We start from the raw sequence: 25,377 nt of genomic DNA on the forward strand, positions 1-25,377 counted from the left end.
TGGTACCCATCCCTCACAAACCTTCCACCTTTCCCAGCCTCCAATGTCTATGATTCTGCTCTCAGTGTGAACACATTTGAACATTCCCCATCCTGTTCCTTCCTTCCCTGACTGTAGTCTACCAAATTTAAGAAATGGGATCCCTTAAAAGTTGATCCCATTGTGATCACAGTCAGTGAACTTTTTCTCCTAAGAAGGGAAGAATGTGGTCTTGTGTGGATATTAAGGATATGAAGGGTGTGAGATAATGGTGGAAAGAACACTGAGTTGGATCAGGCCAAATGCATTGATACGGGCCCACTAAGCAGAGATTCTGAACTAACTTTTGCAGCGGCTTGGGGAGTTGAAAGGGGCTCTAACTCTTGGGCTGTTTGGCAGAAACAGACCAAAAGCCCACAGTGAATGAGTTAGAGATGCTAACCCTGTCATGGCTTAATGCAGAGGAAGGGATTCAAAGCCTTGGGGAGGTTGGAATGCAAGAGAGGATTCGTCTTTCCAGACATCCTCACTCACCCTGGGAGGGCCCAGAACTCACACCTTTTACCACGATTATGGGAAATGCATGTGAGAGGGGAGCCCCAGAACCCTTGACGAGCTGTGACTGCTCTTCTCTGTGGGCCACACCCTACAGTGGGGAAACATCCACGCAGTGGGAGTATTGAATCCTTAAGTGGCAGGGGCCAAGTAGCATCACTGCATGGATGTGGACCCTGTAAAGGATGGCAGAATCCAAGCTGCAATCAGAAGAGCCTGACTCATGCCAGCCCGGGGCATCGGCTGGTGGATCATGGTATTCTCAGCAGTGAAACACACAGGAAGCCTACTAAATTCTTACTTGAGCTGTATAAGCAGTTAAATTCTGGATCAAGCAAACTAAAGTCTAACTTGAACCATGAAAAGAGAGTCATGCCCCCTCAATCAATTCCCAGACTTGAGCCAGTTTACAGACTCAAACCCATTGAATGAAGGGGAGGTTGGGTCTCCTTGAACAAGGACCCTGGTATGCAGCCAAAAACTTACACTCCATCTTTCTTCCAGCCTTCCCTAAAGGAACTTACAGCCTTCAGAATGGGACTGCAACGTAGGCCTTTTCCTAGTTCTCCAATCAAATGGCCATTAGGCTTCAGCTGCAACATCAGCCTTCCTGGGGTCTCCAGCTTGCCAGCCCACCCTGTAGATTTTGGACTTGCCAGCTTCCATAATTGCATGGGTCAATCTTTAAAATAAATTGCTCTCTCTCCCTCTATGCATATATACCTCCTATTGGTTATCCTTCTCTGGAGAACTCCAGTTAGTACAGGTATAGTACAGTCATTATACACAGAGCGAGTGGATGTCACTGTCCACTCACCCTGGGGTTGCAAGTTCAGAGGGTGGTGATCTCTGTCTGATCACAGGGTGAGCTGTGTGAGCTGGGTACACTGTTCCTCATGTGCTTGGCATGGCCACTTGTGCTTTTGTTCTCTCTTTGCTCGTCCCACACAGGCCCAGACTCACTGCCTGTGCCCCTCCTATGGCGTGCTCATTCTCTGCCTCTGCACCTTCAGAGCTGTGTTCTGTGACACTTTGGAAAGCCCAGTTTCCCCATTCACCTCCTGGCCCCTTCTGACAGTCACTAACTAGTCTCTGTCCTAGTTCATTTTCAAACACTTTGCAGGACTCTGCTTCTCCAGATGCTCTTCTGTTTAACCTCTTTAGGCTCTAGTTGAACCCAGCTCTGTGAGCCACCCACTGCTGTCCACCAGGCTGTGTTTAAGATGTCCCCATGGCCTGCTCTTGGTGGGGTCCTCCCTCGCAGGCATTCAGTTTATCATCTGCTTGACTGTGGAATTGTAATTGGTAATGTTTTGTCTTTGTTCTTCCTCTATGTCTCTAAGGAGTACAGGCACCTAAAGTGCAATGCCTGCTGTTGACAGGACTCAAGTAGATGCTGAGTGGTGACACTTAAAAGTCCCCTTTTCTAGAATTCATAAAAAACAAGTGACTTCACCTGTCTGAGTTGTCATTCCTTGGTGCCTTGTTGAACTTTTGGCATCGTCACTGCCATACATGATAACTTTTCAGCGAGGTGCTTCCTAGCAGCAGGGCAAAAAATACTAAAGTCTGACTTTTTTCCCCCATGTCTTACTCCTTCATGCAAGCTCGTCTTTGACATCATGGTTCTTTCTTTGCAGAAGCTCTTCAAGGTTCTTAATGGTGTCTGTCAGCCTGTCTTCCTTCCTGCTGCATTCTGTGGCTTTTAACAAAGGCAGGCATTGGAATGCATGAATATTGAAGAGGTACACGCCGACAGTGTTACAAACACATCTTGAATTTTGAATTTTAAGTTAACATCCAGTAGAGCCAAGTTCTTCTGCATGTGTGTACCGCCCATGAGCCTTAACACACGTGTAGATTTGTCTCATTACAGGCAAGACACAGGGTAGCTGCAGCACCTGGAGGCCCTGAGCTGCCCTGGGGCGATCACACCCTCCCCCATGCCACCCCAAAGCCATCAGTCTGCTCAGTCATGTAAATAGGGTCATACAGGTAGAAACCTCTTGATATTGGCGGTGGCTTCTCCTCCTCCTCCTCCTCCTTCTTCTTCTTCTTCTTCAAGCTATTATTATTTTCATTTTAGGAAACAGAGATTCAAATAAATTAATTGTGTAAGGTAACAAAATTCAGGGATGTCAGAGTTGATTCTGAGCCTAGTTCATTTTGAGTTCCAGTCTTAGAGACTATACAAATCTGTCCCCACACTGGATTAAGAGCATCTTTAAAATAATGAGATATTGTACTTGATAGATTGAAACTTACAATAATTATTATTTGCGTAGCAGCATACAGACATGGTTTGAAATATCATAAAATGGAGGAATTAACTTTGGATATTGGCATCTTCTGATTCACCCACGTGATTGAGTATATCAATGGTTTGTTCCTTGTTGCTGCTGACTAGTATTTCATTGTATAGATGTGTCATAGTTTGTTTATTCATTGGTTAAAGGACATTTATATTGTTTTCTGTTTTTCATGATTATTACTAGAGCTGCTATGAATATCCACTTACAAAATTTTTGGTGAGCATAAATTTCCATTTCTCTAGAGCAGGGATGGAAATCTTTTTTTTTTTAATGGTCAGATAATACATATTATAGGCTTTTCAGGTCACAAAACAACTCAAAATCGAGGCTACTATGCAGGAACTTTTATAACCACTTAAAAATGTTAAAACTATTTGAAGTTTGCACAAACCATAAAAAACAACAAAATGAAACAAAGCAAAAACAAGTTCCACTTGTTCTGTGAAGTTTTACTGAAATATAGCCATGCCCACTTGTTCATGTATCTTTGTGTGGCTGCGTTCTACAACAGGGGAGTTGACTTTCTGTGACAAAGACCTTGAGTCTAAAACATTTACCATCTGACACTTTAAGAAGTTTTCCAACCCCTGCTGTAAACACTGAGGAGTATATTTTTACATTTGTAAGAACTGCCCAACTTTTTCAGGGTGGCTGTGCCCTTTTACACTCTACCAGCGATGTATGAAAGACCCAGTTTTCCCCCATCCTCCCCTGCACTCAGTATTGTCAGCAGTTTTTGTTTTAGTCATTCTAATTTGTGCGTAGTGTTACTTCACCGTGGTTTTAATTCGTATTTTCCTAATGAATTATGTTGAACATCTTTTCGGTGGGCTTATTTACCATCTGTATATCCTCTGTGGAAATGATAAGTCTTTTGCACATTTTTATTTTTATTTTTATTTTTTTGAGATGGAGTCTCGCTCTGTAGTGCAATGGCACGGTCTCAGCTCACTGCAACTTTCGCCTCCCAGGTCCAAGTGATTCTCATGCCTCAGCCTCCCAAGTATCTGGGACTACAGGTGCCCACCACCACACACGGCTAATTTTTGTACGTTTTAGTAGAGACAGGGTTTCACTATGTTGGCCAGGGTGGTCTTGAACTCCTGACCTCATTATCCGCCCACCTTGGCCTCCCAAAGTGCTGGGATTACAGGTGTAAGCCACCGCGCCTGGCCTTTTGCATATTTTTTTAAAATTGGGTATTTGTTTTCTTATGCAGCACTTTGAGAGTTCTTTACATATTCTGGGTACAAGTACTTTTTTGGATATGTAATTTGCAAATATTGTTCCCCAGTCTATACGATGTTTGTTTTACTCACTTAACAGTATATTTCACAGAGCAAGAGTTCTTAATTTTGATGAAGTCCAATTTTTTATTTCTTTTATAGATTATGCTTCTGGTGATACATTTAAAAACTCTTTGCCTAATTCCATTCATGAAGATTTTCCTTCATGCTTTTTTTCTAGAAGTTGCATAGTTTATGTTTTACATGCAGATCTATGATCCATTTTGAGGCAAATTTTGTATGAATTGTGAGGTTAATTTGAGGTTCACCTGGATATCTGGTTGTTTCAACCTCATTTGTGAAGGTGACTACCCTTTCTCCATTGCACTACCTTTGCGCCTTTGTCAAAAATCATTTGGTCACGATTGTGTGGCTCTATTTGTGGACTCTGCATTCTGTTCCATTGGCCTACATGTCTATGCCTCACCAAGACCACACTCTCTTCTTTAACACAGCTTTCCATGTGAGTCTTAGAAATGGGAAGTCCTTCACATCTCTCCTGAGCATTTACCTTGCATGTTTCACAGGCATCCTGGTCCTCATATCACTAATGCTTAGTTGAGTCCATCAAACCTCCATTTGGTAAAAGGTAACCCAGAAAACAGGAGTACAGGCTTGCTTCTGTTTCTACAGAATTTGCACCGCAAGGCGCAAAACCTTGTAACTCTCTTAGTTACAGAACTTGGCTCTTTACAAAGTGTTTCCCAAGGCATTATTTTGTGTGATCCTCCCCCAGGCAGCATATTTTCTGAGCTATATTTAAATATAAGGAAACCAGGGCTCCTCATCTGCCTGAGGGCCACGGCTTCTAAATATGGAGAGGGGCTCCTGGGCATCCCCTATTCTAGCCCCAGTTCACACGCTCCCGAGAGTAGGGTCCAGAGAGGGCACACGGTCCGCTGGCCCTCCCACAGCTGCCTCACTCCATCGGCCCACTCCGCTCCAGCCAGGCTTCTCGCCTTGCAGGCCCCAGCGAGCTCCTCCCACTCTTCTTGCGGCTTAGCGCCTCCTTCAGGCCTCGCCCGACGTTTCTTCCTCGAGGAGTGGGCCCTGACTACCCCATGGAAAAGAGCGTCTTACCCCTTCCTGCTGTGTGGTCTCAAGTAGCATGCATCACCACTCTGCACCTTCTGCCTCTTACTTGGCTATTTTGTTTATTTTTTATTATTCTCGCTGGACTCTAAACTCAACGATGGCAGGAAGTTTTGTTTTGTTCACCTCCGTACCCCTAGCCTTTGGACGGTGCCTGATATATAATAGATGCTCACTATTAAATAAAAAAATACCATGAGAGATTGGCTTCTTATGTAGGATAAGTGGTTTATCTTTTTTCCTTCTTTGGCCTCCAATATATAGACAGACAGCTGCAAAAAGGTGAATCTCGCAGTGCTTTATAACCCCGCTTCTTGTTAGGGATATTTCCTGGTGATACCTAACCTCTTGACACATTTTAAAAATCATCTCCAACACACAAAAATCACTTGTGATTTTATCTGCCAATAATAATCTGAAAAAGAAATTAAGAAAACTATTCTACTTGTAATAATAGTATCAAAATGAATAAAATGCTTAGGAATAAGCTTGACCAAATAGACAAAAGAATTGAAGATCAAAAACTAAAAAAAAGTTGAAAGAAATTAGTCAGAAATAAATGGAAAGACATCCTGTGTTGATAAATTGAATGACAATATTGTCAACTAAATTAATTTACTGTTAATAAATTGAATAAAATATGTGAATTCTACAACCCCTATCAAGTTCTTAAAGGCATTTTTTTTTGCAGAAATAGAAAAATTAATCCTAAAATTCGTATAGAGGCTCAAGGAATCTGACTAGCAAAAGCAATCTTGAAATAAAATAACGAAGTTGGAGAACTCATACTTCCTGATTTCGAAACTTATTACAAAGCTGCAGTAATCAAAACAGTGTAGTGCTGGCATAAAGGCAGACATATAGACCAATTAAACAAAAGAAAAAGCCCAGAAGTGAATCCTCATATATACATAGTCAATGTATATGAGGTCACAATGGTGTCAAGAGCATTCAATGGGGAAAGGACAAGCTTTTCAACAAGTGATCCTGGGAAAATGGGATAGCTACATTCAAAAGAATGAAGTTGAACCTTTATACCATATACAAAAATTAACTCAAGTGGATCAAAGCTCTAAACATAAGAGCTAAAACTATAAAACACAGTTTTGTAGAAAACGGGAAAAACTTCATGACATTGAATTTGGCAACTATTTCTCGGATATTGAAACCAAAAGCACAGGCAACGAAAGAGAAAAATAGATAAATTAGATTTTATCAAAATTAAAAACTTCCGTGCATTAAAGGAAACTATCAACAAAGTGGAAAGAAAATATTTACAAATCATATATCTAATAAGAGATGGATATCCAGAATAAACTCCCACAACTCAACAACAACAAAAACAAACAACTCAATTAAAAAAATGGGCAAAGAACTTGAATAGACATTCTCTAAGGAAGGTATACAAATGGCCAATATGCACATGAAGAGACACTCAATATTACCAACCATTACGGAAACACAAATAAAAAAATTTGCTACTATCAGAAAAACAGAAAATAACATGTTGGCAAAGATGTAGAGATTACATTACATCCTTAGGATGGCTGCTATCAGAAAAACAGAAAATAACATGTTGACAAGGATGTAGAGAAACTGGAACTGCAATTACCAGCGTTGTTGCTAGGAATGTAAAATGGTGTAGACGCCATGGAAAACTATATGGAGGTGCCTCTAAAAGTTAAACATAGAATGACCATATAATCCATCAATCCCTCTTCTGTGTATATATCCAAAAGAAAGCAGGGACTCAGATATTTGTACACCAATGTTCATAGCACCAGTGTTCACAATAGCCAAGAGGTGGAAATAACCCAAGTGTTCATTGGTGGATGAATGAAGAAACAAAATACAGTATACATATATACAGGAATATTATTCAGCCTGAAAAAAGAATGAAATTCTGGTACATGCTACAACATGGATGAACCTCAGAGATATTATACTAAGTGAAATAAGCCAGATGCAGAAGGACAAATGTTGTCTGAGTCTACTTATATGAAGTATCCAGAATCAGCAAATTCATAGGAACAGAAGGTATCATAGCAGTTGCTAGGGTATAAATGGGGGGAATCATGGGGAATTATTGTTTAATTGGTACAGAATTTTGATTTGGATAATGAAAAAGTTCTGGAGATGGCGGGTGGTCATGGCTGCACAGCAATGTGAATGTACTTAATGCCACTGAGCTGTGCACTTACGAAGAGTTAAACTGGTAAATTTTATGTTATGTATATTTTACCACAATTAAAAAAGTCATCGTGTTACTGTGCAGGAACCACAAGGTCCATATGTAATGCTAAGTCTCCTAAAACAGTGCTCTGTTCATGCCTGCTAGAGAAGTCAGTCAAATGTAACTGGTGACACATGCGCGTGGTAGGAGGCCACAGTGACTTCTGGGAGCCATCGGCTCATTCTAAATAAAGCAGATTCACTAAATGAAAAAAATGAGCTGCAATTGCAGAAAATTTTCCTGAACACACGATTATTGTATTAAGTTCCCCTGAACCACAAGCTCTTATTACATGAGTTCTTTGCCCATGTCTGGAACTCTATCTTGTGGTCAAAAAAGGGAAAATTTTGTTAAAACTTTGAGGATATATATTGCATGCAGAAAGAAAGAGGCCAATTTTTTAAAAAGCCTTTCAAAGCACTTAAAAAATAGCCATCCTCAACACCCTCTGAGAAAACGGACAGTAATTGCTGTATGGCTTTGACTAACAGCCCCCTCTTTTGTGTGGGCTCCAGTTTAAACCACATGGCTTTAAGGTTGCAAAGTGGGTGTGGCTTATAAATGCCCAAATTACAGCAGCAAGTCTGCATGAATGATTTTTTCCCCTTTGTAATAATAATGTCAGGACTGTTATTACACTTGGCTCCACGGGGGATTGGAAGTGTTTCTCAGAAGGGAAGTGCTTCCAGCTCTAGGGCTCTTTCAAGAGCTCCATTCCCATGTACTTGCTGGAAACTTTCAGGAAACCGCATTCCTTTTCTTGTCCCCATTTAGCAATGTGATCTCTCCCAGCTAGAATGCTTCCCAGACCACCTCATCAGCCAGGCCTGGGAATGGAATGTGGCCGCGAGGGGCTAACGCGTTGGGATTTAGGTCTAGTTTCCATGTTGTGTTTGTGAGTAAGAGAGGAAAGGAATGATTTTTTTTCTCCTGAGAATATTTTGTCAACCCCCAGCATATTTCAAAGCATTCAAGGTCTCTAATGAATCAAAGGATTCAAAGTCTCTAATCTGGGGATGAGGGGGAATGGAACTTGAGATGGCAATGATATCAAGTTCTGTCTCAAAGTGGCTAGAGTTGGCCTGCATTTTAGGTCAAGAGGCATTTGACAAGTGTCAGAAAAATCCATAGGAATCTTACTAGTGATTTTCTGTCACTTCCTTTGGAAATGATCAGACCAGAGGAAATTAACTGTAAGAAGAGCAAGACTGTGTTAAGACTGTTAAAAAGGGTTGGGGGGGAGGGTGTAGGAGGCAAAAAAGAAAAATCAATTTGAATATTATATGATTTTGGACGAATGATTTCTTTATTTTAGAAAATGCAGTAAAGCAAATTGCAACATAAAGCAATAGAATCCAACAAATTGTACCACAAGGATTATTATATACAATCCCAAGACAAAGTCAATGTTGCCATGGAAACACTTGGCCATAATGAAGTTCCTTGCTACATGGAGAACAGCCTCAGTGGGCTGTTCCTTTCATAGCGTGTTGTTTGCATTTAAATGGGTAAGTATATGTGGGGGAGTTTTGACAGAATGGAAGACTAGATTGTGGAAGTGATAGTATTCACAGGGGCAGTGATATTTAGTGGTTATATGTGGCACCAGTTTTGTTTTTTCAGGTATGGATTTGATTCAACTACTTAGCATTCTATATAAAACAATTAAAATTAATTTTCTCCCTGACTAAAGTCTGTAAACTGAAATCGTGATAGTTGTCAAAGATTTCTAGGTAGCACCAGAAAATATGGAGGCAGCCCTTTTAGTCCCTAAACTACTTCCTGTGGCAGAAATATTGACCCTACAGTCCGCTTCTATGGGAAAGAACTGGAGACAGACGTGGAAGTCTGTTTGTAGAATAACAGAGCCCAGGATTTGCTAGAAAAATGATACCAGAGAGGCAATTTCTGTGCTTGTTACCCAAACGGCCTCTTCAATCATAAGCTTTCGCTATGTGCTGCATAGGTTTTATGTACATTTTAAAGTCAATTGTTTAGATTCACATGTGCGTCCCTCTGTGTCTCTGCTCACTGACGCTTCCTGCATTTACATTTTTCTCTGGCTTCCTCTCCCATCTTCCTAACATATATCCTTAGCAGTTATTTCAGTGAAGGCCTCTGACTGATAAGCTCCTTTTTATCTGAAAAAGCCTTTATTTTGCTCTCACCGTTGAGTAATAGTTTGACTAAGTAGGGAATTCAGGTCAACAGTAATTTCCTCTCCAGGCTTGGAGGGTCTCATTGCATTGTCTCTTTCTTTTGAGGAATCTGCACTGAATCTGTGATGTCTTTTCTCTGTGGTTACTTTAAGATTTCCTTTCTCCCCTTGATGTTTTGAATGTGTCAAAGTACAGACTTATTTTTAACCTTTCTGGTTGGGACTTAGTGAGACTCTTCCTTCTAAGTGTTTACGTTTGATTTGAAAATTTCTCAGGGACTTCTACTTAAAGTATCATCTCACTTCTGTTCTCTATATTCTCTCCTTCAAGACGCCTCTTAAACATTTTATCAGTTAGAGACATTACATCCAGCTGCATCAGATAGAAACCACAACTTCACAGTGGCTTGAATAGATGAGAGTGATTTTTTTCCTCACATACCTAGCTGCCTGGAGGGAGGCAGGCTCAGGACATTTTAGCTTTCTGCTTCATCGTCCCTTGTACATCTGCCAGGTAACTGCTCCACCTCAGCACTGTCTTTGGTCCACACAGAAAAAACCCTAAGGACGCAAGGTAGGATTTTAAACTATACACTCAGGAACGCCACTTGGAAATTTCTGCTTCTATTTCACTGGATAGAATTATGTCACTTGCTGACTTTTTGCTCTGAGGAGCTGGGAGATAAATATATATTTAGGGGTATTGTCACCCCAAACAAATCAGCAATCTGGGAGGAAAGGCGGCAGAATGGAAGCCGTGTGAGCAGTAAGCAGGGTCTGCCCAGGCATGTGGGGGACTCTGTTCTCCAACTCAGGTCTCAGTGCTGATTGCATGTTATTGTCTCTCTCTCTCTGTGTGTCTCGAGATTCTGGGTGACTTCCTCAGATACATATTCTAGTTCACTAATTCTTTATTTACCTATGTCTAAGGTGGTATTCCAGCCAATCCTGAATTTTTAATTTTAATAACTATATTTTATTCTAAAAGTTTTATCTTTCTCAAAGATATCTACACTAATTTTAAAGTGTCTTATTATTTCTGCTAGGATTCTTTATCTTTTTTTTATTATACTTTAAGTTCTAGGGTACATGTGCACAATGTGCAGGTTTGTCACATATGTATACACGTGCCATGTTGGTGTGCTGCACCCATTAACTCATCATTTACATTAGGTATATCTTCTAATGCTATCCCTCCCCCCTCCCCCCACCCCATGACAGGCCCCAGTGTGTGATGTTCCCCTTCCTGTGTCCAAGTGTTCTCATTTTCCAATTCCCACCGATGAGTGAGAACATGCGGTGTTTGGTTTTCTGTCCTTGCGATAGTTTGCTGAGAATGATGGTTTCTAGCTTCATCCATGTCCCTACAAAGGACATGAACTCATCCTTTTTTATGGCTGCATAGTATTCCATGGTGTATATGTGCCACATTTTCTTAATCCAGTCTATCATTGATGGGCACTTGGGTTGGTTCCAAGTCTTTGCTATTGTGACTAGTGCCACAATAAACATACATGTGCATGTGTCTTTATAGCAGCATGATTTATAATCCTTTGAGTATATACCCAGTAATGGGATGGCTGGGTCAAATGGTATTTCTAGTGCTGGATCCTTGAGGAATCACCACACTGTCTTCCACAATGGTTGAACTAGTTTACAGTCCCACCAACAGTGTAAAAGTGTTCCTATTTCTCCACATCCTCTCCAGCACCTGTTGTTTCCTGACTTTTTAATGATCACCATTCTAACTGGTATGACATGGTGTCTCATTGTGGTTTTGATTTGCATTTCTCTGATGGCCAGGGATGATGAGCATTTTTTCATGTGTCTGCTGGCTGCACAAATGTCTTGTTTTGAGAAGTGTCTGTTCATATCCTTTGCCCACTTTTTGATGGGGTTGTTTGATTTTTTTCTTGTAAATTTGTTTAAGTTCTTTGTAGATTCTGGATATTAGCCCTTTGTCAGATGGGTAGTTTGCAAAAATTATGGATTAAAGACTTAAATGTTAGACCTAAAACCATAAAAACCCTAGAAGAAAACCTAGGCAATACCACTCAGGACATAGGCATGGGCAAGGACTTCATGTCTAAAACACCAAAAGCAATGGCAACAAAAGCCAAAATTGACAAATGGGATCTAATTAAACTAAAGAGCTTCTGCACAGCAAAAGAAACTACCATCAGAGTGAACAGGCAACCTACAGAATGGGATTCTTTATCTTTTTAATGTTTAAAAGTACTTATTTTAGGCTTGGCATGGTGGCTCATGCCTGTAATCCCAGCACTTTGGGAGGCTGAGGGGGGTGGATCACGGGGTCAGGAGATCGAGACCATCCTGGCTAACATGGTGAAACCCTGTCTCTACTAAAAATACAAAAAATTAGCCGGGTGTGGTGGCGGGCACCTGTATTCCCAGCTACTCGGGAGGCTGAGGCAGGAGAATCACTTGAACCTGGGAGGCGGAGGTTGCAGTGAGCCAAGATCGCACCACTGCACTCCAGCTTGGTGACAGAGCAAGACTCCGTCTCAAAAAAAAAAAGTACTTATTTTATCTTATTTTATAACTTTTTTTTAATAACTTCCTTGAGCACATTGTTCTATTACTCCTAGGGTTTATTGTGTCTGCTAACTCATGCTCAGTAAATACTTCTTTGTTTTGAAATTTTTGGTTATGAGATTCTCTCTCGAGAGAATCTTCTCCTGCAATCCTGTGTGGTCTCCATTGAAAGAATGTCCCTCAGTGCCGCCTTGTGCTTACTTTTCCAAGTGCCTCTAGGGCTCCAGAACAAAGGATCTGAGACCATGCAAGTCACCATCGTAATGTTTCTATTTCTCAGAAGAGACTTTTGGACTACCAAAGTCTAGGCATCTGGCCTGGTTTGCAGCCCTTTTTGGTCCCAGCTGCTTTGGGGTTTTGGTTCCCATGCATCTCTTTGCCCCATGTGGTTCCTGGTTGGGCACACCACGTCAAGGCCTTGGAGGGATGGGCAACACAGCAGAGCTCTCAGCTCTTCATGGCACAACTCCTAGCTTGGCGCAGAAATGGAGGCTGTGAGAGAAAGAAGTGTCAAGGCAATTCTGATCCAATGAGGTATTCTGGGGCCTAAAGTTGAAATGAGGAATGGAAATCTACAAAGCAAAAGGACATTCAAGGTGCCACCTTGCATGGGCCTTAAACCTCAGACTACATGTGCATCTTTAACAGCAGCCAGAGCTAGCCATGGGGGCTGTCACTCGGGGCGTAGAAGTAGGAAATAATGTTGGGAAAGTAGAAAATGATCCAAAGTTTCATTTCTTTAACTGCCTGTGGCCATCGCACAATGTGGATGCATTCACATGGTCATCCTCTTACTGGGGCAATTTTCTTCTGACTGCCCACCAGGTGCAAGGTACTGTGCCATACTGTGGTCAAGGTGAGTGAGGTGGGGCTCCTGCTCTCAAGTGTGGAGGCAAAGCTACAAACACTTTGGTCTAATGTAATAAAATCCATAGTGAGAGGACTAGAGGGCACGGAGGAGGGGGCTCAGCTTTATAAGTAAGGACTTCTTGAGGACATGGCACTTGGGCTAGGTTTTAAGAGACAAGCAGGATTCTGAAAGGTGAATGAACAGGTCATGGAGCCCTTAGCTCACCCTGATCTCAGCTGGGATGTCCCCACCTTGGGGAGGCCTTCCCCGACAAGCTCGTTTAAAGGAGCTCTCCCATCATTCTCTCTCTGTTTAATCCACTTTGTGATACTTCTATCTGATATTCCTTGTTTGTCTACTTCTGTCTTCCCCCTAAGATGGCAAGGCCCATGAGAGCAGAAACTTTTTTTTTTGTCCTAGTCATAGTAGCACACCCAGAACAGAGAAAAATATTTAGCACATCAGCATGTAGCTCTGTTGCGTGAGTGGAATGGCACACCTGGATTCCCAAGGCAGGAGGACAGAGGACACTCCCTTTCTGGACTCTGGCTTTATGGGTGACCAGGCACACAGGAGCTGTACCGTGGCCACCTGTGCAGCCACCGGCCTCGGGCACACCATGTGCCATCCATGTACCCTGTCCTCTGGCCCTTCACTGGTGGCTATGCCAGCCAAGACTCTTTTTATTTTCTCTTTTATAGAAGGGAGCGAAATCATCTTTTTCTCTTAAACATTATACATAATATCTACAGAATTTACTTATATTTGCCATGAATTACTTAAAAGGCGAAGCAGTTTGTGTCACTCAGTCTGGTTTGCTTCATGAGAAAAATCTTTATGTTAATCAGATCACGTCCTTTTGCTTTGTGTTATTGTGCAGACGAGGAACCCATCTTAAAGTTTAAAAATTATAAAAGAAAGAAAGAAAAGAGAAAAATCATTTCAAATCCAAAACAACAGCCTATACCTTCAGCTTCTTCTTCTGGTTGGTGTGAGTTCATCAGATAACTCTAAGGATTAATGTGGTGCTAGCATCATAATGTCTTTGAAAATCAATGTGCACTGAACACTTTTAAGGCTTCCTTACCCCAATAGGAGCAACTAACTGGGTGCAGGGTCAGCAGATTTAGTCCAAGGTCCACACAGACATTTCCACACATGCTTTCACTGAAGAGGCCACAGAGTTCTTGCCCACATAAAGTATGTGCATTCACTAATAAATGCAAACACTAATTAGCCAGGTGCAGTGGAGTATGCGCCTGTAATCCCAGTTACGGGAGGGCAAGACAGGAGGATCACTTGAGCCCAGAAGTTGGAGGCTACAGTGAGTTGTGATCATGCCACTGCACTCCAGCGACAGAGCAGAGGCCCTGTCTTTAAATAATAATAATAATAATAAATACAAGCACATGGCCTTTACTTTCTTATTAAGAAAGCAGGGATATAGCCTTACTCTTTTGTTCTCTGTGTGTATTCTTCTAGAACTGCTAAATTTGTAGAGAGGAAAGTGGTTCCCTCTTACACCACCCCCCCGGACTTCTTCCCAGTACAGTGAGAGGCGCAGCTGTAGCACCCCATCTAGCCAGTCGCAGGCCAGGCTGTGCTTTGGGCAGTGTTCACAGCCAGCAGGCCCACGGAGGGGGCAGCACCTGAAGAACGCCTTTCAAAGAAAGACATTTCCGCTGTCTTCAGAAGGGAGCGTCCTTTTGTTCTCTTTCCAGAGGGTCACATGGTCAGGCAGCCTCCTCCAGAGCAGGAGAAATTCCTCAGGAGTTCCCTGGAATTGTGCTTCTGTTCTATATCAGGCCACAAGTGGCTGGCCGCACTGTTTACAAGATACCCTGTGGCTTCCAAGAGTGACCTGGTTTCAGAGAGCTGGTCCCAGGTGGAACATGAAAGCTGTCCAGGCTCCCAAGACAGCAAAAGGCATTTGTCTGAGAGGCAGGCTGCTTGATGGAGAGAATGCAAACGCCTGTGAGAGGGGCAGGCCTAATGCAGTGCTCTGGTTCATTAAGGAATGTATTAATTTGTGCTGGCAAATCAGTGCCATTAATCTCTCTGCCTGATCAAAACCCTTCCAGATCATTTGGTAGGTAAAGAGCCTGAGATCCCAGGAAGGAGAAAAGCAACACTACAAATGTCCTCTGCTTCTAGGGAACAATAAATATCAACACATTTCCGTTTTCTTTCCTATCTTTTCTTTTCTTTTTCTGAGATCATCCATGGGAAAACACATTTTAAGCCATTTTGGCAAGACAGCAGTTGGAGATTTTCAAGTTGTTGTTTGGGGAAAAAAGACACCAGTTGAGCAGGATTTAAAAGTTCTGTTAATGGAGGAGAGCAGAAGTTGTTTTTCTTAATTAAAAAGTATGAAGACAGATTGGATAGCAATTTTCCCTCTTCATCTCCTCCCCACCCATTGAACAACCCAATTAATTTTTCAAAACAAATTTTATAAATACATGTAAAAAAGCTTTACTGTATAAACTGCTTAAAAATGTGCCTTTCCACCTGTCCTGGTGGTAGACGTCTCAGAACTGTCTTTGTATTTGTTTATAAATAATAGGACAATGTGAGCTGTGTAATCTGCTTGGAGATTAAAATAATTTACCCTCTCCAACTCCATGGGCCCTGTGAAAGATGTACAAACTAAACTCCATGGGAGAACAACACTGCAATATAAATGCAAGGAATGGAACGTGAGAGAGATAGAGATGAAAGGAAAACGAAACAGGAAATCCTAGTGGCGAAGCTCCATTCTCAAGTCCCATTAAAGGAAGAGGTCAGAGTTAAAGAGAATGCTGAGCCCACTCATTCGCATATTTATTTTGGCCAGACGTCTGCCTTCTAACCTAGAAAACTGCAGTTTTGGAGCTGGAGGCTCCCACGTCGGATGGGGACCAACTTGTAACATGCAAGTCCTGTGAAAACTTGTTAGTAGCTCATGAAGCAGCTTCTTCCACATTAAATATTTTCACTTCATGGTTTTTGAAAATGAAGGATGTTTTAATAGAATTCTAGGCCTGAGATAGAACTTATAGTTGCTCAATCAAGAAGAAAGGGCTGGCTGTGAGTACACCATCTCCTCTGTGGCACTTTAAAAAATATTGCTTCTTTCTCCCAAAGGGAGATTGACGCATAACTCCCAGGACTTAGCTTAGCTGTCTTGGTTTACTGGGATTTTAAAGTATGCAGAAGTACCATTTTGAACCAGAAGAATAAAAACCAGTATTGTGCTTTGGAAAAGGTTTTATGTGCTGCTCAGCCTGTCTCAACTGCTATCTCAAGTTTCCTTCCTGAAATGCAGGGGAGCAAGCATTCGTTTTTTGTTTTTTGTTTTTTGTTTTTTTTTTTTTTGAGACGAGTCTCGCTCTGTCCTCCAGGCTGGAGAGCAAGAGCGATCTCGGCTCACTGCAACCTCCGCCTCCTGGGTTCAAGCGATTCTCCTGCCTCAGCCTCCCGAGTAGCTGGGATTACAGGCGCCCGGCCACTACACCCGGCTAATTTTTGTATTTTTAGTAGAGATGGGGTTTCACTGTGTTAGTCAGGCTGGTATCGAACTCCTGCCAAGCATTCTCATGATCGGTGTGGTGGTGAGTTAGAAAGACTAAAGCACTTTAGCTGAAGTCACTTCGTGTTTTTGCAAGCTGAGGGAAAGCCATGATTCAACTAGCTTTGACTTGTTCCTCACAGAGATGATACGCATTCAACAAGGTTTGTCTACAAATGTAATTCTTTAGCATTTTTCTCTTAGTTTTTGATGTCTGTGTTTTTGTTGCCGCACAATATAAAGATCAGCAGACAAAGTTTGTTTTCAAAAAGTATTGGTGACAAGAAGCCTGATTTTGACTGCATGATGCTCTCTGTACCTAATCCTCTTAAATGAAACAGCTTTCTCTGCATTTCATGACACAGGACAGTGACTCGCTTTGTGTCCTGGGTGAGCTCAGGCTGCCACCAAAGAATGCATGACGTCTCATATGAAGCTTGCATGAGCACACAAATGTTTTCACACCCCAGATGGTAGCCGGTGTTTCAGGAAGCTGTCCTTTTGACACCGCATCACCAGGAAAACCCTAGGAGGTTAATGATATCATAGAGGCAACTTTGGGAGTAGCTCTGCAATTTCAAGGGCACCAGGCCATTGTACCAATGCTCAGGTGTGGGGACCGGGCTTCAGGGCAGCTCTGTTGATAGTGTACTTGGCTGTCCTGCGCACGTCATTTTGCCTGCTTTAGAGTTGATCTTCTCACCTATAAAACAAGGAGCTTGGGGTAGAAATTCACAGGGCATGATGCCAAAGTCCCTCCCGTCTCAAAGAAGTCATTACTACAATGGGGCGGGCCAGGCAGGTGAGGCTTTGAGGAAAAGCTCAGGTCCCAGCAAGGGCAGGAGTCTCAGTAGGAACCCCGGCCGCCTTGTCTTGCAGGGTCTGCTGGGAGGTGGGCACAACGGCTGGCCACAGGGCGGCGAGCCTGGGAAGCCTGGGATCACCTGAGATGCTGTAGAATCGGATCTAATGGGGGAGGGGCTGACAGGAAACAGGATGGCAGTTTAGAAAGAGCTTGGGCTGTGGAGTGTGGTACGGGAAAACCCCAACTTTAAATCCGATTTCTGTCACAGTGAATCAATCTCCCAGTGATTGTGTTTAGAAATGAGGATAACAATGTCCATCCAGCAAGATTGCTCTGCAAATGGAGTTGGATATGGGAAAGCCCTTAGTGTATAACAAGTGTTTGGCAGATGTTTGTCCCTCCCAGGGCTTGGGGATTTGGTCTGTGGCATGCACATAGTGAGGCTCTTAGGGCTTCAGGGACTGCCGTCCAGTGAGCTGGACTAGCATGGTCCCTGGTGACCCTTCCTTCCAGTTTGGACTTCCTGGTTGGGTCCCATAAGGGCACCGTGCATTCCTGAGACACACCTGGAAGCTTTGCTGGAGAGAGTGTATGTTTGTTTGGTTTGCTTTCAATGGCAACATCACTGAACTTAGAGGCAATGGGGCAGCTAACGTCAATGGTGCAGCTCTGACCTTCCTTGGAAAGCTAAGGGCAGACCAAGGGTGAAGGGAGAGGGTGAGGCAGGCACAATGTGTTTCTGTGTTCCTTCAGCTTTCCTTTTTGATGCTTAGAAATGTCAAGAGAAGGCTTCTCCTTTAATCTCATATCTCCTTTAAGTCTCATAATCTTGAGACTTAAATGTCAGGGGCAGACTTTGGTTCTCTTACCTTGTGTTGGATAACATCTCTGGTGCAGACACACCCTGGAAGCATGCCTCCCTTTTAAATGTGGCACATGCAGTTTGTTTCAAGATGGTCTGAGTAATGTCCTTTTCAATTTATAGAGAGGTCGTAGATGCCATCACACCGCATAAAGATTGTATCTCAGCTGCAGGGAGGGTTCACAGTGACCAGGGTTTGCCCTGGTGCAGCCTCCTTCCTCAGGTTGTTGGCCCATTCCCAGGGCATCATCACACTGGCATGAAAATCTCCCATCCACAAGAAGAGCAGAGGCTGGCTGCCCCCCATCCCATTCCACCTTGGATGGAAAGACTGACACCTGTATTTAATTTTGCAGCCCTAGCATTCAGCACAGGGCCTGGTACACAGTTGATGTTTACAAAACATTGGCAGAACCAAAGGCTGGGGCATGCCCCACGGAGCTGCAAGACTCCATCTCAGCACTGTGCCCCTTCCACATTATTCAGGTCTCAGCCCGAAGGACTCACACCCCACCTCTGCCATGTCGAGGACTCCATCATAATTTCCTATTGATGTCCTTCTCAGGACGCATCCTACCCTCATATGATCTGCTCATGAAAGAGTTCACTTGTCTACTATCTCCCCCTTCCCACTAGAATGCAAGTTGTGGCCTGTAGTGTAAGAGACATTTTCCATCTTGTTAGTTGCTTTTCCCCAGTGCTTAGAACAGTACCTCATCCAAAGTATGCACTCAATGACTATTTCCTGAATTTGTTGGGTGGTTTATGATGATCATTGAATAAATAAGTATAACATACAGCAATATGCTCATTTTCTAGGAGTCAGAAATTTGGCAACTTGAACTTTCTGGAAAAATCTTCAACGTTAGAAGTCTCAAGAATAAAACTCCTACACACAAAAGAAGTCTTAAGCCAGGTTACCTTGTTTTCAAGTCCACACTGCGTTAGAAGGAGTGAACATGAATAGTGTTGAGGGTAGATCCAGATGCAACAGCTTTCTGACAGAGTGCGGTTCAGAAAACTCAGAAGTAGCTAGGGTTCTGTGAACATGGATGCCAGGCTGGAGCTCCTGCTGCAATGGGGGCCCCCAGAATTGGTTGGGAACCCTGCCATGCTGAAGGAGGGGCCACAGGTAGCTCGTCTGTGCATATGGGTAAGGCCTGCAGAAGTACACACTGTTTCTGGACAGGTGCAGGCACTTGGAAGGGCAAGCTTCATTCATCCGGTGCTCATTTAGCTGTTTCTTCATTGTTCGGTGGGTGTTCATTTTGTCAGGAAAAGTAAAAAAATGATGTTGCTTCCAAAGTCCTACATGAATCTATTTTTCTTTTTATGTTACAGTTTTTGCAATACACATACTTTGAAGAAATTGCTGGAGATAGATCCTTTAGATGACTTCTTGACTAAAGACAATGACATTAGAAACACAGCTGTCTTACCAAAAAAGACCTACACACTCCTGACCTGTAAACAAGGCTCTGTGTGCCTGGCACAGGCATGGCTGCTCTTATTTTTAACTGCTTTTGTGTGAGAATACAAAGAGAAATATTACGTAAAGAGCAGGATGTTTTGGACATCCACTTCTACTGCATTACCTAATCCCATGACTGCAGATTTCAAGAGATTCATCTGCAGGTGTTGAGAGCCTCAGAAATGTGTACCACAGGCATTGGTATATAAGAGCAAAGTTGAAAACTCCACAAGTGATATTGGAGATGTCAGAGGTAATTGTGTGTCTTCTTGGACTGGAATGATGACACCAACTCAATACAGAAGATTCCATTTATGGAAATTGGGTTCTAATTGTGTCACCTGGGGGAGTTAGCTCACTTTTTTGAGGGGGTTGGTTTCCACGTCTGTGAATTGGGAAAAGCGATGCGCCCTGTGACTCACGTATTACAGTCACATGAGATGTCAGGTAGAAGGACTGTGGAACTCTGGGTGCCGCCCATATGAGGTTATTCATATTTGGAGCTTTGAACTTTTTCTCAGAGCATGCTCTTCCCTCTGACTCAGTGGTCACAACAACCAATGAGGTGCCCATGTTTCACCAATGAGGACTCACTTCCAAGGTCAACTTAGTGGGAAGCTGAATGTGGAACTGCCCTCTCTCAGCTCCTGTTTGAATCCTTCTTCTGTTACTCAAAACAACAGGGGCTATAGGTTAAGATTAAAGTGCAGCTCCATAACTGTTCCTTCGAAGACTAGAAGCAGCCAAGGTGGCTCATTGTCTTAATGACTACTCCAGAGGACAATGTGAGCATCGCTCATTTACTCCAGCCAGGAGGCACAGTGAAGAGGGGAGCATCATGGTGGAGAAACAGGCAGCCTGTGCTGAAACCTTAGCTTCCTCCGTCTGTGTGACCCCGGGCAGTTATATAACCAGTCTGTGACTCAGTTTCCTCATTTGTACTCATAGGGCTCTAGGGAGATTTAAGTTAGATGACATATGCAAGCCACCCAGACCATGCTTGGCACATAGCAAATAAAACACTGCTAATTGTTCTGTTAGTATTAAAGCTCATCTTACGGGTTAGGAAACTGAGGCTCAGGAAGTAAAATGACTTGCTCAAGATTCAGTCTAATGCAGCTAGTCTACAGGTTTCTCTCTTAAACACAATACTGGTTTAAACCTCACAACCAAGGCTGTAATGCAGGAGGAAACCTCAGAAAGCCTGCTGTTCTCTGCTGAGGACAGAGTTTTGTCCTCTTTTGAGGTAGGACTACCCCTTTAGGCTTCTCCAAGATGAAGGCCAGTGAAATGCTGGGATCATATGAGCAAAACCCCGAGGATTGCCATTTGCAGGAGCTATCATTTATTCTGACATCCATTCTGAAGTCTTCACATCTTACTCAAGGAAATCAGATACAGACCGCAAATGAATAGTGCTACTGCATAACAGGGCAAAGACTTTCCTTTTTTCCTTTCTAAAACTCACCAAGATAAAATATTTTTCTTGAAATCATATGCCTGTAATTCTCGCTAACTACTTGGCAGAAAGTGACCGTGGTCTGAGGGTGACATTGATTTTTATTTCAACCGATTTTTGTAGGGGTTTGGGCCATCACTCTTGCTTTGCGCAGTCTACGCTGACTTCTAGTTCTGGCGAACCGACTCGATTGCAGGCTCTTCTGCCAAGCTGTTGTGGCAGCTCCATGTTGGCTCCTGCCTTGGTAGCTATGAAGTCAGAGAACACTGTGGGACAGTTGTATTGACACACTCTTTTGGGAGGGGAAGGAGGGGGGCTCATGTGTTAAATTAGGGGTTCTCAACCTTGGCACTGCTGACATTTGGGACCAGATCCTTCTGAGTTGTGGGGTAAGGGCTACCTGTTTACCATAGGATGTTGAGTAGCATCCCTGGCCTTTACTCACTGGATGCCAGTAGCACCCACTCCCCACAGTTGTGACAACCAAAAACGTCTCCAGACATTGCTAAATGTCTCCTGGGGGGAAAATCACTCACAACTGAGTACCACTGTGTTAAAAGCCTGGAGTCTTAGGCTTTTCCAGGGTGATCAGAGACATGGAGGATTTTAAGGTCCCAGACTAGGTAGTCATGGAGTAGGTTGGGAGGCATTCCTTGATAGGGTTATTTGCATATTAAAACACATTCTGATTACCTGTGTTGGCTATGTTAGCAGCATAGTTCTTCAATTTGTGGCATAGCTGTCCTTATAGAAAAACAAAATGGTTAATTCAGGTTTGGTTTTTGAATGATCTTGTACACCTGGAGGTATGTTGGGCTATGTTTCTCACTATTTACAAAAACCTGTTATGTGTAAATACATCTGATGCTTACCCATATCATCCCCAGTTCTGTAGAAACAAATTCAACAAAAGAGGAGAAGCCTGGAATAGTGGAATACTTTAATCATCACACCAGTACTGTTGTGTGGTTTTCTTTTCTTCTGCCCTGGTTTCTCTAAGCTCACAATGTGTTTGCAGGGCTGGTCTAGGTCTTCCTTCTTGCCTTTACTGGGCAGAACTAAGATAATAGGAATAAAAAGGGGAAGCAAAACAAAAGGATGGGCAGGTTCTCCCAGGTAGAATCGACAGTCCAGTCCAGTGCTCCTGCCACTTCTCTTGGACCTGCTGCTCCCACTGGGTGTGTGTGTGTATGTTTCTGTGAATGAGTGTATGTGCACATGTATGTCTGCATGTGTGTGTGCACATATGTCTGTGTGTGCTTGTATGTGTCTGCATGCGTGTGCACGCATGTGTCTGTGTGGTTTGGACTTGGCGTGTTAGTCCCAGGCGGGCCTTGCCATCCAGAAAAGAAGAAGGCAGTTAGGAAATGCACTTAACTGCTGCGGGGAAGATAGAGTTGCTTTGTGGAGCTTGTTTCAAATGGGTTTTGTTTTGAATCTACAAGTTCATTCAAATTCAATCACAGCAAAATTCACAGATTGTGATGTCATGCGGATTGAAACCAAAAAAGGCTGTATAGAATGCTTTCTGCCAGATTTTACTCATGGCTTCAGGAAACTCCCCCACCCACCAGTCTTTTTTCTTTTTTCTTTTTTTCCTTTGCATTGTGAGCCAAGACTTAAGGGTTGTGCCTTACTAAGCCTCACTTCCATTTACAGAGTTTTCTTTTTTTAACAGCCCTTGGGCCTACGGCCTGACATCTGTGCTGCGATTTCTCTAAGCTCCTATCACTCTGCTTTGCTTCCGCATTAAAAAGAGAATAGATCCTTCTAATTGTACAGACACCAACATTGTCTAGGGCAGGGGGAGGGTTGGGTAGAGAAGGAATTTATCAATCATGAACCTAGTCCACCTGTTTATTGTTATTAAGCTAACTGCATGGAGAAGACACCCTCAATCCACAAGGAAGGCCCCTTGGAGGTGGCTCTTACTACTGGGCCTTCCTTCCCCATGACGTGACACTTGCATTCCTCTGGCCTCTTGGCAGATGGAAACCTCACTTATGTCATCCCTGTGTGGTGGCTTGGACTTTGGTAGTCCAGCACTGTTATGGGATGACTTAAGGAAGGGCTGTGCCCTGGGTCTGTTTAAGGGAAGGTGTGGGCCTCGGGCTCTTAGGATAAGGAAGGAGCAGGAGCTGGCATGACCTTTCATTCCTGCGTGTCGGCCATGCTGGGGCTGTGGCTGGGAGCACACCAGTATGGCCTTCCTGGACGCAGCCCTCTGTGGACAGTAACTGGACCCTTTTGGTCTAGATTGGATTAGAACTAGGATTACATTCGATTCCTTGTGGTGAGTCTTTTTCTAGCTAGAGAAACCTAAACCCACCTTCTCCCGGTGTGATTCTTGAGTGATACCAACGTGTAAGAATGTTAGTTCAAACTGTCAGGCACAGGGAGTGGAATCTCAGTGTTCCCACGAATGAATGGATAAATATAGAAGTGGCATAGGAGTCAAATTTACTTAATTTCTTGTGTCAGTCTAGACCACTGATGGGCTGAATTCCTGTGAGTGGGGATGAGACCCTCAATCTCCCTGTGCCACTCGGGGGCTCTTCGCCTTGTGCCTTGCCTTGAGGTGAGTGGTGGTTCAAGGATGATCTCGACCTCTTGAGAGTCGTGAATTCCTTCTTCTTGCTGCTGTGACACTGTATTATCTCTTATCACAATGCTCACTGTTTTGTCTTGTATGTTTTCATCCATGTCCTCTCCCAACGCTTCCTTTCAGAATGCGAGCTTCTCCAGAGAAGCTGTGGCTTCCCGCGTCTCAGCACCCAGCGCGCTTCCCAGCGCCCAGCACGCTGATTTGAAACTCTCTCAATAAGTGTGCCAATGAAGTTTTGTTGATAAATAATTAAGAAATAAATGAGAATAGTCTCTCTGGTGCACAAGCCTTCCTATTCGCTCTCAGTGAATTCTTGGTTTGAAAATGCAGTGGTGTGGTAGACCAGAAACAAGGTCAGAACTCCAGTACAGAATAGACAGGTGAGTACTTTAAAGTGCAAAAAAATTACAGTGGAATAATTATGATATTATTTAACCTGCATGAATCAGTTTCTTCCCCTCCTCCTTTCGCTCCTCCTTTTCTTCCTTTCTTCTTCTTTCATCTTATTACAGTTTTACAGCTTCTTCCTCTAAACAGATTGTATTCAATCTTTCAGGAACTCAGATTTATTCAAAAAATAGTTAGTGGGGCTCTGTGCAGCGGCTCATGCCTGTAATCTCAGTACTTTGGGAGGCCAAGGCAAGGAGGATCGCTTGAGCCCGGGAGTTTGAGACCAGCCCTGGTAAGGTAGCAAGACCCCGCCTCTACCAAAAGTACAAAAATTAGCCAGACATGGTATTGCATTCCTGTGGTCCCAGCTACTCCGGAGGCTGAGGTGGAAGGATCACTTGAGCCCAGGAGGTCAAGGCTGTAATGAACCAAGATCGTACCACTGCTCTTCTGCCTGGGTGACAGAGCGAGACCCTGTCTCAAAAAAAAAAAAAAAAAAAAAAAGGCGGCTATTAGGCACCAATCACGTTTAGGACATACTGTTAGATGCTCTGTGGGTCACATCCCTCCAAAACTTATACAATTGAATTTTTACAAAAGGTACACCGATGACTTAAATATCAAATGAGTACTCACTCGCTCACTCAGGGTACCGTATATCAGTCAGGACATGAGTTTTCTTGGCAGAAAATGCTCTCAACCTGGGCGGTGTGAAGAGAGCATAATGAAGGGAATATTTACCGAGCTGTGAGCAGGCTTAGGAAGAGCAGAAGAAATAGTGCAGGACCTGGGGTGCACGGTGGGAGGAGCAGGTTCCCGCCCGAGCTGCACTGCCCATGGGAAGCTGGAGGACAGGGGGCAGCCAAGGGGAGTGGGTGGTGGCCTCAGAGCACCAGGCAGAGTGGGCAAGGCTGAGGGGTGGACCTGAGGGGCCCTTTGGTAAAGGTGGCAGTGGTGATTGGCCTGAAAACACACACTTGCCAAGACGGTCCTGCCCACGGAGCCCTGGAAGGTGGAGGAAGGTGGCAGGTGGCAGGTGGCAAGTAGAGTCCTCTCTAAGAAGCAGAGTGCCAGGTCTCAGTTGCTGCTTGGACTTCAGAGTGGAGAAAGGAGAAGAAGCCCGGGGTTTCTGAGTTTTGATTTAAATAAAACCAGATAAATAGACCATTACCCTAAAGTTAACAAATGGAGGATATGAAAGAATGAAGAGAGTT

At 43.4% G+C, this 25,377-nt stretch overlaps 1 long non-coding RNA gene across 1 annotated transcript in view; it reads left to right on the plus strand.

Moving 5' to 3' along the window:
* The first annotated feature begins 22,202 nt into the window (after window positions 1-22,202).
* LOC130541746 (uncharacterized) overlaps window positions 22,203-25,377 on the plus strand; it is a 150,738-nt gene continuing 147,563 nt past the window's right edge. The window contains exons 1-2 of the long non-coding RNA XR_008955844.2: window positions 22,203-23,746; window positions 23,897-24,153. This is a non-coding gene — a long non-coding RNA (uncharacterized LOC130541746). The remainder of the gene's footprint in view (window positions 23,747-23,896; window positions 24,154-25,377) is intronic.

Source organism: Pan paniscus, chromosome 7, assembly GCF_029289425.2.
Source record: "Pan paniscus chromosome 7, NHGRI_mPanPan1-v2.0_pri, whole genome shotgun sequence".
In the NCBI taxonomy this organism is placed as follows: Eukaryota; Metazoa; Chordata; class Mammalia; order Primates; family Hominidae; genus Pan; species Pan paniscus.